Source organism: Bidens hawaiensis, unplaced genomic scaffold, assembly GCF_021521415.1.
Source record: "Bidens hawaiensis isolate Kalapana, Puna unplaced genomic scaffold, B.hawaiensis_p1.1 tig00011225_1, whole genome shotgun sequence".
NCBI lineage: Eukaryota > Viridiplantae > Streptophyta > Magnoliopsida > Asterales > Asteraceae > Bidens > Bidens hawaiensis.
Window position 1 is genome coordinate 39,873 of NW_027491871.1, and position 15,251 is coordinate 55,123.

Below are 15,251 nucleotides of genomic sequence, written 5' to 3' on the forward strand. Positions count from 1 at the left end.
CTGTTTTCAAAACAGGTCGGTTTGGGGAAAAAAACGGGTTGACCCATCAACCCGTTTAAATTTTAATATTTTTAAAGTTTTATTTTCCTCCTAACTCTTGAAACGTGCTAGAGAACATAATTACTATTCCATCCCCCAAATTGCCTTTACAATGCAGCCTTCAATTCTCATCCATAATTCCATTTCCCAAGTTACATTTTCGACTCTCCGACTAGCCGAGTTCAAACAAATGCTTTGATTTTATTTGGAGTTTTGTGGTTTAATTTTGTTTTGAACATACTGGTTTTAACATTGTGGTTAAAAATGCTTTGGACTTTGGCATCTTAATGCCTTGCTTTTATTATTAGTATGTGTTATTATAAAAATTGAGTTGTTTCAAAAATATAGGTTAAACGAGTCGAGTTCGGGTGGACCCGAATTTATGTGTGTGAGGGTTAGGGTTGAAAACTTTGAGATGAATAATAATATGGGTTGGGTTTGAATGGCACATTTCAACCTGTCAACCTGCAACCCGGTAACCCGACACGATTGACACCCCTAGCTAAAACGTACTGGTTACTTGTTCGGCATCCGATTTAACTGGTATTATTGGCCGGTAGAAACCAGTTTTTAAAACATTGCTTCGACTGCAAAAAGCAGAAACTAGGATTAGTAACTTGATGAGTAAATTAAATTGAGTTTCAATGTATGCATCTGAATAACAAAAGATAGCATATGTTGATGTGTGTAGCATTATATCTAAAATAATGATATTATTGTTGCAGGTCCACTTATCTTGAAAGTTCGGAGTTAAAATAATAAGTTTTGTAATTTTTGGGTCTAAAATGGCGGACGCGTGGTTGAATTCCTCTTGGACAATCTGAAGCAGCTGCTGCTCTACAACGCTGAGTTGATATCTGGAGTGAAGGGTCAAGTTGAATCTCTTTACAAGGAGCTTAGTTTGATGAAAGCGTTTCTCAAAGATTCAAAAGAGAAACGTAGCGAATATGAGTATGTAAGAGAACTAGTAAGGCAGATCAGAGACGTGGCTTATGAAGCAGAAGACATCATTGACACGTTTGTTGTTAATGCAGCCATGCAGAAAGAAAGAAGCACCTTTAGCAAAATGGTCCATGTGTTTGATCACCCATCAAAGCTTCGGTCTGTTGCTAAAGATATCGAATCCATCAAGGTAAAAGTGAAGGAGATTTACGAGAAAAAGAAGTTCGGGATTGAAGCTCTTTATGCTGGTGAGTCTTCAAAGAAACCTGCATCATTAAAAAGAAGAAAACCAGAGGTCGAAGAAGATAATGTTATTGGTTTTGACGAAGAAGCACAAGAAGTAGTGAGTCGACTCACTAATATTAGTGAGTCTCTTGAAGTTGTCTCGGTTGTTGGGATGGGTGGAGTTGGCAAGACAACTCTTGCTAAGAAGGTTTATTGTGATCCCGCCATTGAATTTCACTTCTTTGTACGCGGTTGGGTGTATGTTTCTCAAGAATACAACCGAAAGGAAGTGCTTTTTGCTATCTTGGGTTCTATCACGCAGCCTTCAGATCATACTTCTAAAATGAGTGAGGAAATGATAATTCAAGAAATATGCAATCATCTGAATGGTCGAAGGTATCTCATTGTATTAGATGATGTATGGACAACAGACGCGTGGAATGATCTCAAGACTGCTTTTCCTAACCAGGATTGCGGGAGTAGAATATTGTTAACGACCCGCAACACAGAGGTGGCTTTGCTTGCAAACCCTTACACCTCGCCTCATCATTTGCAGTTTCTAAATGAAGATTAAAGTTTTAAACTACTTTCTACAAAAGTTTTTAGAAAAGGAAGTTTCCCATTTGAGCTGGTTGAACTTGGCAAAACAATAGCTAAAAAATGCGATGGATTACCACTTGCCTTAGTTGTAATTGCTGGGCTTCTTTTGAAGAAAGACAAGACACCCGATCAGTGGAAAAAGGTTGCTGAAAGCGTTGGTTCTTATGTTGCAAGAGACCCTAAGCAGTGTCTGGATGTATTGGCATTAAGTTACAAGCAATTGCCTGATCATTTGAAGGTTTGTTTCATCTATTTTGGTGCTTTCCCAGAAGATTTTCCTATACCTGTTTGGAAGCTAGTTATGTTGTGGGTGGCGGAAGGGTTTATACAAGAAAATGGCCAAGAATGTTTGGAAGATTTAGCAGAGGAGTATTTGGAAGATCTTGTTGAGCGGAATTTGATACTGATTGCTAAAAGAAGGGCGAATGGAAGGATTAAAACATGTCGAGTTCATGACATGTTGCGCGATTTGTGCTTACGCGAAGCGGCAGAAGAGAAGTTTCTACAAGTGATAAAAAAAAATATACAAGATCAAACTTCTTTGATCTCTCCAGTAAACTACCGTCGTCTTTGTGTTCATTCCATGAACTTTATTCACTCAAAACCTTCAGGCCCACATGTTCGATCTTTCTTGTGTTTTCCTTTGGAAGAAACAGAATTGTCTAGAGAACATACATCTTTCATCCATGAAGCTTTTAAGTTAGTCCGTGTGTTGGATATCAAATCCATAAACATTTCTCGTTTCCCGTTTGAAATCACACAACTCGTGCATTTAAGGTACATCTCCATTTTTGGAAACTTCAAGGTACTTCCGCCATCCATTGCCAAGCTATGGAGTCTTCAATCTTTAGTTGTTGAGACAACGGCCCGTGAACTTGACATTCAAGTGGACATATGGAAAATGTCACCGTTTAGGCATCTGCGTACAAACGGGTCGAGTCGTCTACACGGGCCTCAAGCCAAAACCCGAATGGACAACGAAGACCCTTTTGTGAAAGGAAACATACAAACTATATCCACTATTTCACCTGACAGCTGTACCGAGAACATCTTAGCTAGAACACCCAACCTTAAAAAGCTTGGAATTCGTGGAAGACTTGTCGTTCTCATGGAACTGAAGAAAAATGCGAGTTTGTTTGCTAATCTTGCTAAGCTCGATAACCTCGAGAAATTGAAGTTATTAAATGACACATTCCCACGCCCGCCATCCGAAGGTAAGCTAAGGGCTCTTCCACCGTCATACAAATTCCCGCCCCATTTGAACAAGTTGACTTTATCGGACACCTTGTTGGATTGGAAGCATATGTCTACAATAGCCATGCTACCGTATCTTGAAGTTCTCAAACTGAAAGTGTACGCATTTACGGGACCTCAATGGGACCCGCTTGACGGGGGGTTTCGTCTACTTAAGTATTTGCTAATCGGGAAAACAGATTTGGTGCATTGGAACGCTTCGGGCCATCACTTTCCTAGATTAGAACATATTGTGGTTGAGCAATGTTGTGATTTAGAGGCTCTTCCTCACGGTTTGAAGGATCTATCTACGCTGCAGACCATGGAGCTGCATCATACACCATCTGCTATACGATCTGCACGGTTAATAGAGCGACACAAGAAAATGCAAAGTAACGGGTTTAAGTTGCTAATTTATCCTCCGGAGTCGGAGTAGTCATTCCAATTCCAGTCTTCTGGTTGTATGTCTCTACAATTATGTGACATTAATTTCATGCTTGTTTTTGTATCTTTAAATGTCTAAATTTCATTCAAAAATATGCATGTATAAAGCAATTACTCTCTCATTATAAGTTACATATTTCAAACCATGTTTATATAAAAACAGAATACAAAAGAATTTCTGGACACATCATGCTATAATTAGTGACACATGTGAATACACTCCCCGCTCTTGTAGGAAATATCGGCTGCTCTTTCCACCTATACCTCCAATTAAGCTTTTGGCTGATCCAAGGTTTTTTCTTTTTACCAAACATCACGGAGGTATCTTCCCGACATTTGTAGATTCTTCACATAAAGTTCCGCCTTTGACGAGTCTAGAGATCCCTGAAATCCACAAATATATTGTTGTCTTGTTAGTTAAAGCTCCCAGATATTTTGCAATGGTACTGAGATAAGTGATTCATAATATGTAAATATGACTACAAAATTATAATATCTCTAGGGGTGTAAACGAGCAAACCGTGCATTAGCTACTTGAGTTCGGCCAGCTAAAAAATCGAATCAAGCTGAGCTTAAACGAGCTCAAGCTTAATAATAAACTTGTTTAATAAACAAGCCCAAGCTTGAGCTTCACTTATCGATGTCGAATTGGCCACGGCCCTAAACGAGTCTACTATTTACATAATTCTTATTTAATGTATTAAATATACATTTATATAATAATAATTATTATGTATAGAATTCAATAATTATTATGTATAGAATTCTGATGAAAGTAACTAAATATATATTTTGTAATATATAAATTTAAAAATATATAAAAAATAATTATGAATGTCTATAAATTAATAAATAAAATAACGAGCCGACATGAGCTTGAAGAACAACTAAGGAGCCAAGCTTAAGCTTTAGAAATATTTTCTAAAGGAGTCCAAATTCGAGCTCGATCTCTAGTAAGTTACACAAGCCGAGCTCAGGCCTAGTTGAGCTAGGGCTTGGCTCAACTCGTTTACACCATTAATTGTTTCAATATAAGTCAAACGACTCTCAACTAATGGCTCGTTAAAAGTTAAAAAAATAACCCGACTCCATCCACAAAAAGGTAAACAATTTGAATAACTACTAATTTTTCGGACTCCAAGTACAGTTAAATGCCCAAACCGCCCTCAACCACTCGAACATTTCGACCTATGCTAGAGTCAACAAATAGGTAACTTTTACTTGAAAATACATGATGTGAAGGGTATTGTTTTCATGGGCCAAAGATGGTCTGTCATTTTAGATTTTCAGTTAGATTCTTATTAAAGTGGCAAAGACAGGTAACATGGACCCCAAACTATTTAACACCGTGTAATTTCATCGGTCACCATCTCAACTAACTACTCATAAATCCTAATATAATAAATATATATTTTTATGCATATGAAAAAACAAAATTAATAATTAGTTGACTTGAAAAGTTTAACATACCTGTTCTTACACAATGGCTTGGAGGGTTCGATGTACGTCTTTGGCCATGCCTTTGGCATCACCGCATACGTATTAATACGCTCCCTCCGAAAGCAAGGTCCAGATATCAGAAGCCTGCATGAACATATTCAAAAAATGATGAAATACTTATTTATATAAATAAGAAAATTAAAAATAGATATTGTTATGGTTGTTTTTTCTAACCTTCTCGCTCATTTTGTGTTGCACGTATTGCTTAGTCGGGACTTCACGGGAGAAAGCAACAATGAGCTCGGAAAGAGCACCGGTCTCCACAAAGTTATTAAGCTCGTTTTCGTATATAAAATCCTGAAGTAATATATGCAAATTGTGGGTGTTATGTTTTAAGGAAACGGGCCAAACAGGTCAAGTAAAAAATAGCTAAAAGATATAACAGGTCAAACCCAAAACGAAAACCCGACCATTTTGCCACTTCTAGTGATAGTCGAAAGATTGTTTTTGAAACATACCATTTTGCGGTTTCTGCATCCGAAGAACAAAATGGATGAACCGAGCTCAGTTCCAGCTTCCTTCAAGGCTAACCGTTCCTGAAGGAAACCTCTAAAAGGAGCTAAACCCGTGCCCGGGCCAATCATGATAACCGGGACCTTAGGATCAGACGGCAGTCTGAAGTTGGATGTTCTAACATAAATAGGGGCCCAACTGCAATCTTGACTTTCTGTCATAGGCACAGCATTCTGAAAAAATAAAAAGAAGTTACAACTTTAATTACAAAATAAAAAAAAAAAATATACCAAAGTTGAAACTTAATGGTCAATGATGAAGAAAATGAAGTAATGAATGAATACCTTCATCCAGGTTGAACAAACACCTTTGTGGACTCGGCCTGCTGGTGTTTTCTCATAAACTAATGCACACGTGACGTGAATCCTGCTTGGTGCCATCCTGTAATATCAAAATTATATAAATTACAAGATGTAAATGAATCCTGGTAAGTCTAGGGGTGTTAACCGTCTGTTGCAGCCAGTAAAGAAAAAAAATTAGGGGCGGTACCGCTAACTATTGTTTTAGAAAACGAACATGAACACATTTGTTTGTTCATTTAATTAAACGAACGAACATGAACACATGTATTGTTCATTCATTTACGTTCATGAACGTTTATTTACTTTAATTCGATTATGTTTGCTCGTTTACATACATTTATGTTCGTTAATTTACGTATTTAAGGTTCACTCGTTTACGTTCGCTAAAGGATTCATTAAATTTTTTAGGCCCGTTACAATTTGGTCTAGTTTTAAAAATTAAAAACATTTTAGGCCCAACACATTGCACACATTTACTTTAAATGGGTTTTAGCTCAATTATGTTTGTTTACGTTCGTGTACCGTACGTTTATATTGCTAACGAACGAACAGAAACAAACACAAACATGTTCAACTTTCTTAAACTTGAACGAACAAAAATCCTATTCGTCTAATTGTTCTTGTTTGATCATTTGTCCGGTTAAAGTTGAACAAATGAATAGAAGATGGCTGAGTAGACTTACTTTGGGGAGGAGGAAATAGAGTAGTATCGGGGCTGTAAGCGTGGGGCCACAGACGCAAAGAAAACACCAAGTGGAGGTTTAGCGGATGGGAAGGCTTCCATGACCTCAAGAAGGCTTCTGTGGCTTGCAACTATCCATTGAGCATATTCATCCTGAAGAATATTAATATAAACAATGTATAATAATATCAGCATCTATATATGCATATAAGCGTTAATCAAATTCAATTATTAAAGTGGTGAATTCTGAAACGAAGTCCAACCTTTCCAGCAGGAGATGCGAGAAATTTCAGTCTGTCAGCTTCACTTTGGTCAGTGGCATGTGCAGTTAGTGCAAGCAATGCTGACTGTAATTCATAAGCATCAAATGCGTAAGTTTCACTTTTAAAAGAATTCTTGAAAGATGTGCGGGGTGAGTAGTAAGCATGTAAACGAAACGGACGTTCGATGAACCGTTCAGCAGGGAGTATATTAATTATGTTCGTTCATTTCATAAACAAGTGAGCATGAACACGTCTTGTTGGTGCATTTACGTTCGGTTATATTTGTTCCTTTATATCCCATTCATTTATGTTCGTTCATTTATACATTGGCTCAAATATATTTATTACCAATATAGTTTAAAATCAAATGGAAAAACCTTTATTTGAATATCTTTGTTTACTTCTGAACTATTCAATGTAACGATCATGGTATTTTAGACATATACTTTTGGTAGGTGTACATTTATGTTCGTAAACCGTTCGCTTAGAATATTAACAAACGAACAAGCAAGGGCGAGGCTTCATGGGGACCGGGGGTGACCCCGGCTACTGCTGTTTTTTGATTAATAGATAAATATCGTGATTTTTGTCCAAAAATTTTTATAGGTATTGAGCGCGGTCACCCCCGAGTTATTTTTCCAAAAAGCTGCCAGTCACCACTAAACCTTTTTTTTATAATATCCCAACATTTGATTATATATATATATACACGTATAACCTAACATTTTTATAAACAAATGCTAGTCGAATACTAAAAGCTTTGTTCTTATAAAACATATTGAGGGAGGCTATTTGTAATAATGATACACTTGTTTAAACAAAAAAACACAACGTGATTGCCATTGGTGGGTTAGGGTTTGGAAACCATCTTCCATTCATTCTGTTCAGAACTCAAATTCACTGCCATACCGAGTCACTAGAGACCACCGGCGACCACTAAGAACACACCGCCGTCTGCCGCTATCGGCCACCATTCTGGAGACCACTGGCCACCACACATAGGACAACACCTTCAACCTTGGAGACACCACACATGTCGCAACATCGAGTAACCGCACCCTTCCTCTCGCGTTATCATGAATATTTTAGGTCTTTGTTGGTTAAAAATGTATCTAGTTTTTATTATTATTTTTTTTATTATTAGAACAATCGTTTGAATGAATGAAGAAAAAATAGATATTTAGATATCATATTGTTTAACCCGACCCAAACCGGATAGGCGATCCGAACCGAATCGCTGAACCGAAAATTTATAGGTTCATGACTTCGATCACTGCTGTGACTAAGCTCAAGCTTCGCCATTGCGAACAAGAACACATTCGTTTTCTTAGCAAGCAACCACAAACAAGAAAATCTATTCATTTAAATGTCTGTGTCCGTTTGTTTTTAGGCTAAAGTTAAACGAACGAACACAAGCAAAGCTCTGTTTGTCTTCCTTCACTTCATTTACAGGCCTAGTAACGGGTTCAAGCTGAAACACCTTTTGTTCATTTTTCAAAAGAGTTTAAAAATCTTGAATAAAAACTATTTAAAATGTGTATGCAAGCATAAACAAACTGTTCAACATTCAAGCCACTAACCCGTACCCCTTTTAGCTATTTTATAAATTTGACCCGTTTAAAAGCAAACAGATCTAAAAACGAACACATACCTTTTTGGGAGAACTCAAAACATCCGCATAACAAGCCAAAGCTTTTCTTAAAGTGCATGGAGGGAACGGAGCGGCAGGGAGGCTCCAGAAAGTGGTGTCCCGTCCTCTTTATCAGTATGGACCGAGAAGAACGTGTCGGGTGGTAAACCTACTAATCTTTCAGCCTCATCCACAACTTCACTTAGGTTCTCACAGTACACTCCGACATGGTCCCCAGTTTCATATCTAAAATAAATAAAAAGTTTTCAATTAATGTGGTCCGAGTATGATTTCGTCGATTCATTTTGGTTAAAGATTAACTTACGATAGTCCGGTATTAGAAATGTCAAATTCCAGATGAGTGCAAGACCGGTCAGATTCAGGCGTATGGAGTTCCTTCTTCACAGCCACATTGGATCTTTGAGCGGAAAGAATTATGTCAGATTGTACAAAATATAACAAGTAAATAAAAAGTTAAAAACCGGAACTTGACATTTGATAATAATATGATACCTGCAGGGATGTTGAGCATCATGAACAGAGTGACCATTTGTCAGACTTTGATCTTTAAACATGTCTGGTTTGTCATGAAACACAACACGGTATTCTGAAACAGCGGCTGTGTAGGGAGTGGCAATCGTAGTGTCATCCTCGTCATGAAGCAATTCGTCCAATTCAGGCCACACTAACTCTTTCCTAAACGAGCAAAATATGATAAAAAAAAATCATTTCTGACCGCTAGATGACTTCCACCTAATCAATAAAAAATATAAAATGTGCATGTTTGTTTATACCATGCAGTGAAGTCGTCTTCGATACATTGATCATCGTCTCCAAGACCAACAGGAACAAGGCGCTTAGCACCTGTAAATTGTGAAAATTATAATATTAAAAATAAAAAAGAATAAGTCTTTACAAAACAATATACTAGAAAACAGTCATTCTTTGAATATTTGATAAAATGGGACTTGATGATAGATTTAGTGCATACAAATACTAATATAATTACTAGATTACAAAAGCAGAATTTTATGACAATTGCTAATTTTAGGTTTTTAACTATAAGCGCTATATAATACAAAATCGAAGCGAATATGTTAGGACATACCCTGTTCAGCAAGACCATCATCAACCACCTTTGCAATCTACACATAAAAATTTCAAAACGAGAAACTAAATTTAGCAAAAATGTAACATGTGACTGGACATTTATAATGTGACAACATGACATTAACTGTTACCTTGTTAAAATGTTCATATTGTCGGTTTCCAAGGCCAAACACCCCATATTGAAGCTTTGTAAGCCACTCGCGTTTTTCATCACCCTACACGAATAAGTCAATAAATAAATAAATATTACATCAACCAACATTGATCTACAATTTGCACAATATTTACCTCAGCAAACCATTTATAGAATCTAGCAGCATTATCGGTCGGCTCACCATCTCCATATCTACAAACCAATCATAATATGACCATAAAATACTTAATTAGTATGTATTCATCAGCCACCTACCACCAGTCTATCACATTTTGATGGTATAAACAAAATTATAACATAAAGTTTTCCAAAAATGGAAATTTCCAATTTAATAAGAAAACTTACGTAGCTAAAAAGAAAAAAACCAGAGATTCTTTCTTTAGTTTCTCTACATACTCATCATCATCATCAGCAGCATAATCATCCTACAATTTTACAAATAAAATCAAATACTACTCTAGATTCAATTGACTGATAAAAGTACAAACACTTTCAGAATCTATATATATACTCACCAAATCAATCACTTTAAAAACTGCCTTGTCATATCTAGCTTTTGCCTCCTCCACAAGTGCCTTTACACAACATTAAATGCATGTCAACAACACTAAAAAACTTGTTCATTCATACAACATTTAACATCTTGGCAAATATTGGTCCACGTGGCCACTATTTAGCGGTCCACGCATACGCATTATTAGTTTTTTTTTCTTAATTTCAAATTTACCTTTTTACTTAAAAAAATAATATCCATTATGCAACTTTAACAAAATATACGTTTTCACCTTTTAACCTAATGAATTCCAAACCACGAACAAGTTTTGATACCCTAATACTTTAAATAATATGCGTTTTAACCTATTGTTTTACCCTTATACTTTAAATAACATACATTTTAACCTATTTAATATAAACTTTCGGTCTTACTCTTATACTTTAAATAATAAGTTTTATACCTATTTAAGCTTAATGAAATATACGTTATTAAATAATACAGGTTTCAGCGTCCCATAACAAACCTAACCAATAACAACCAACAACTAATGTTGGATTTTACCCTTATACTTTAAATAATATACATATATAACGTATTTAATATAAACATTCGGTTTTACCCTTATACTTAAAATAATATATGTTTTAAACCTATCTACTTTTTAACAAAATATGCGTTTCTAAATAATACACGAGTTCCCACGCTATAACTAACCCAACAAATACCAACCGAATTCCCTTCACTTTCCAATTTTACCCTTATTACTTTTAAATAATAATACGTTTTTAAACTATTTACTTTCCAATTTAATCGAATTCACCTTCGCGAATCCTTCTGCGGTGTCGGTTTGCGTCCCGAACAAAACCGTAACCTTTTCTTCCCATCATCCACCTCCTCCTCCACCACCCGCTTCGGCATCACCGTCACCGGCGCCTCCAACACCGACTTCTTCGTCGACTTACGCCAAACCAATACAACCACGCAACCAAGCAACACCGCAACCGAAGTTGTCAGCATCATTAACACCTCACGGTTCTGTATAAACATCATCGGAACAGTTGGAGAATCTCCAGATTCTGATGACGTGTTTGATGGGCCCCACACTTTGCTGGTCAGAATGGATGTCATGAGATCAAGCGGTGTGTTGGATTGCATGGTTTTTTTTGTATTTGTTTTTTTGGAGAGAGAAAATGGAAACTTGGGTTGGGTTAAGGTTTCTCTCTCTAGATGTTTGGAATAGGTTGTGGGGGTAGCTGGGAGAAAGCTATGGAGTTGAGGCCAGGGGGTTTTATGTTGGAGAGTAGTAGTTGGCAACTAGAGTGGTTGGGCATACCTACCCCTTTTAACCATGGTTAGTTTAATAAAAAAAAGTTATTTAAATTATCATTTTTAACATCAAGAAGAAGGGACATGCAAAGGTGAGTAAACTTTAACTGTTAACAGAAATTAACTGGTAACCGAAACGTAGATGTAGGGGTAATGATGTAGCTGTTGTGGTCTTTGAAAAAACGAAGTAATTAATATATTAATTCACATATAACTAGTGCGAGTAAGTAATGTCGTCTTCACAAAGAATTAGTGGAATATGTTATTAAAGTTCATTTTTTGTATTTTGAAGTTGGATAGACGATGTCAAATAGATTAAGAATTTGCGTATGAAAATACTTTCAAGAAAGCTGATTAATTTAGATTGAGAAATCAATATGAGAAAAAGTGACAACACTTCAAAGTTCGGGTTATGCAGTGAACTGATTAAATACAACTCCTATCAAATGGATAACCGCATACACATGATTCGTTAATTATGATTGATAGATACTTAAAAGACATTGTGATTTGGTTACACTGATTAACTGAGCTTAATCCGAGTAACTAACACAACTGAATACAACCTAATTAACTACTGGTAAACTTATATAAGAATTAAACACAATCAATGGCTAACAAAAAAAAATCAGTGACACTAAGAACTCAATTCTAATTGTTGATGATTTTGACCAAAAGTGGATGAATAGATAAACCCAGATATCAATCATTCAATCAGTCACAGTAAACGTAAAAGTTCAGTAATGATTAATCAAAACCTAAATCCAAACATTGATAGAAATAGTAAAACAATCAGTTCTTACACGAAGCCTACATCTGAAGTGGTCACACGTGGTTTGGCCTTATCTCTCATCATAATCACTTCAATTGTTGATTGGAATCTTTAAAGCATAGAAGTTTCAATGATTGGAAGGTGTTAATATGGTGAAGAATTGCTCCAAAATCGTCCACGGCAGATGAGATATGAAGAAGATACGACCTAATGTAAAACTGGGCCTTAAATACTCTTGAAAGTCATCAAAATCCGAAACTGCACGTCCAGAGGGTCTTAAGCTACGGTGGTGTCGTGGCTTACGTTGACCAGAGTGGCTACGCCCGATCAAGACATTAAGCTACGACCCTGTCGTAACTTACGGCAATCCCTGCACTCAAATCTTAGTTTTTCATTTTCTTAATGCACACGAGTCATTCCGATCCCCCAGTTGCCTCCCTTCATCTCAACCTACCTACACGCATAAAACCAATCAAGGTAATTGTGGTCAATATAAACAAATAACTAAAATACACGATATTAAACATCAAAAAGTGTTGATTCTTTTACTGACTAATCAGGTAGCACCCAAAATAATCCATCTACCACTACCAGACAATGAAATCGCATCTACCCAGTAAGGACAGATAGAAGATTCACAAGAATACACTTGGAGTGTACGAATAGGGCTGGAAATTTAGACACGATACACGAATACATGACATGAACCTACACGACTTTAATGTATCGGGTATGACATTAATAGGTTTCGTGTACTAAAAGGTAGACACGAATCAACCTTTAAGTTATGTGTCTAAACAGGCAAAATACCCGTCCACATGTTAAGTACCCGTTATTACCTGGTTAGTTTTTTAATAAATAAAAATCTATAATAATATAATATGTGATATATCCTAAATAGTTTATCCTAAATTTTTATACTAAACAATTGAACACAACGCACATAATTCCAATCCAACATCTAGCAGACGATGCACAAACTCTTCTCTGATTCTCTCTCACCAGATCTCCGGTAATCCGGTGGTTTCCCTATGCATCTCCGGTAGTCGCATCCCTTTGATTCTCTGGTCTACCTCTCTACATCTCCGATTCTCCGACAGTCCGACCTCCTAACAGTTGCAGCGACGTCATGGCAACCGAACGGTCGAACCCTTCTAAATAGGTTGTTAACTACGTGTATCTAAATAGATCTTATCATGTCTTATCGTGTATACATGGTATTAACATGATTCGTGTTCGGGTTTGGGATACAAGTACACGATAAGTTTTAGTGTCGTGCATATGTATACATGTTTCGTGTTCATGTCATGTCGTATACAAATATACACGATATGTCAGCCCTATGTACGGAGATTGTAATAGTCTAGGGGCCCAAGGAACGACTAGGAATATTGTACGGTAGGTAGATGCGGCCATATCTCTATAAATTAGGCATGTTGGCCTTTTTCTTTACTTTCAAATGTTAAGTGGTCAGTCAAATATTGGCACGTGATAACCTTTTACGTGAAAATGTAGTAAATTTAAATTTTACATGTTGATAATTTTTGCAAATGGATATACATCACGTGAGTAATTCATTTATGGTTTATCACTGGTTAAGGATATTGCAAATGTTACGATGGATTGTTGTTTTCACGGTGGGGAATATGGGCTTTATATATGATATCATTCTATGCTATACAATTCATTGAAACATGCTCGACTTGAGTAGAGTACATGTGCACAAAAAAACCTGAACCCGAAACTAGACTTAAAAACAACGGAATTGGTTTTTTATACCCGAACTCATACCTGGCCCTATCCGTATGGTATGGATAGTGTATGCATTTTAGTACCAAAACTCGTACCCGAACCGGACCCGATTTGTACCCGGTAATACCCGAAAACCGGGTTTTTCAAATACCTGATCTATACCGAAATTACCTGAAAAATACCGCTAAAAAGTGCAACCACTTAAAAAAATTCAATCTATTCTCGAAAAATACCCGAAAAAAACACGAAAAAACCTCGAAAAGTAGGTTATTTCATAACCTAGAAGTAGGGTATTCAAATACCAGGTTTTAGAATACCCGGTTCTATACCCGACCCGAACCCGATACATAGGGTATGGTTTTTAGAGCCAATACCAGACCCGAACCCGCCTCGGTTATTGCCTACCCGAATTTTCGTATAGGCAACATCTATCTCTCAATCTCTATAATTACACTAAATAATACTGCACTTTTTATTTTACTTTTCAATTAAATATATTTTTTATACTTTTATCATTATTTTTTTCTCTATTCTTCGTTCACAATTACTTTCAAAAAACATTAAAAAATTATAAAATGTGAACAATGTTCTCCAAATTTACTAATAAACAAAAGTTTTTCTATCGTTACATTCACAACATCTTACAACTACTTTATATAATATAGGGAACCTACTCACAATAATATGGAAAACATGTTGGGAACGCTCTTATCAATGTTTAATGTAGATTTTAATATATATATATATACACACACTAGTTTTAGAGCCCGTGTAACCCATGGGATTATCTAAATAATTAAATTATGAATAAATCAATACATAATGTATATAGAAAAAGTATTATATCTATGCTTATATCATTATACATAAATTGTTTTTATTTATATCACAAAATGATTTTATTTAGAAAATAAAATGAACTTAATAAAAAAAGTAATGCACGTGCAAAAACATACACAAGAACAATCCATATATTGAAAATTTAATCTCAATATCATATATGAATAATTGAAAGAAAATTGGTTATAAACAAATTTCAGAGAATACTTCTCATATAATAATAGTTTTAAGTTACATCATGAAAAATATTTTGATAAGTTTGAGGGGCTTCCCGACTTTGCCAATTGGCAAATAAAATAACAGGTTAACTCGTTCAATTTTGTGAATGTTTTGCTTCACTTGAGCATAATTTTATACGATATGCTTCACATACAACATTCTGATCACTATTCAAGGAAAGCCAATGTTGACACAAATGTTTCTAATTT

The 15,251-nt window shown here is 35.9% G+C and overlaps 2 pseudogenes across 1 annotated transcript; one reads left to right on the top strand and one right to left on the bottom strand.

Annotated features, from left to right (window-relative positions):
* The first annotated feature begins 823 nt into the window (after positions 1 to 823).
* Positions 824 to 3,550, top strand: LOC143537514 (putative late blight resistance protein homolog R1B-14; annotated as a pseudogene).
* A 102-nt stretch (positions 3,551 to 3,652) lies between these two features.
* On the bottom strand, positions 3,653 to 11,335 carry LOC143537515 (NADPH--cytochrome P450 reductase 1-like; annotated as a pseudogene). The gene is made up of 17 exons (XR_013136068.1): positions 10,954 to 11,335; positions 10,153 to 10,212; positions 9,983 to 10,062; positions 9,772 to 9,829; positions 9,615 to 9,698; positions 9,482 to 9,518; positions 9,168 to 9,237; positions 8,887 to 9,069; positions 8,699 to 8,791; positions 8,395 to 8,619; positions 6,744 to 6,827; positions 6,482 to 6,633; positions 5,781 to 5,877; positions 5,442 to 5,669; positions 5,158 to 5,280; positions 4,954 to 5,067; positions 3,653 to 3,867 (listed from the first exon to the last, which is right to left on the bottom strand). The product of XR_013136068.1 is annotated as an NADPH--cytochrome P450 reductase 1-like (transcript).
* Positions 11,336 to 15,251: the final 3,916 nt, after the last annotated feature.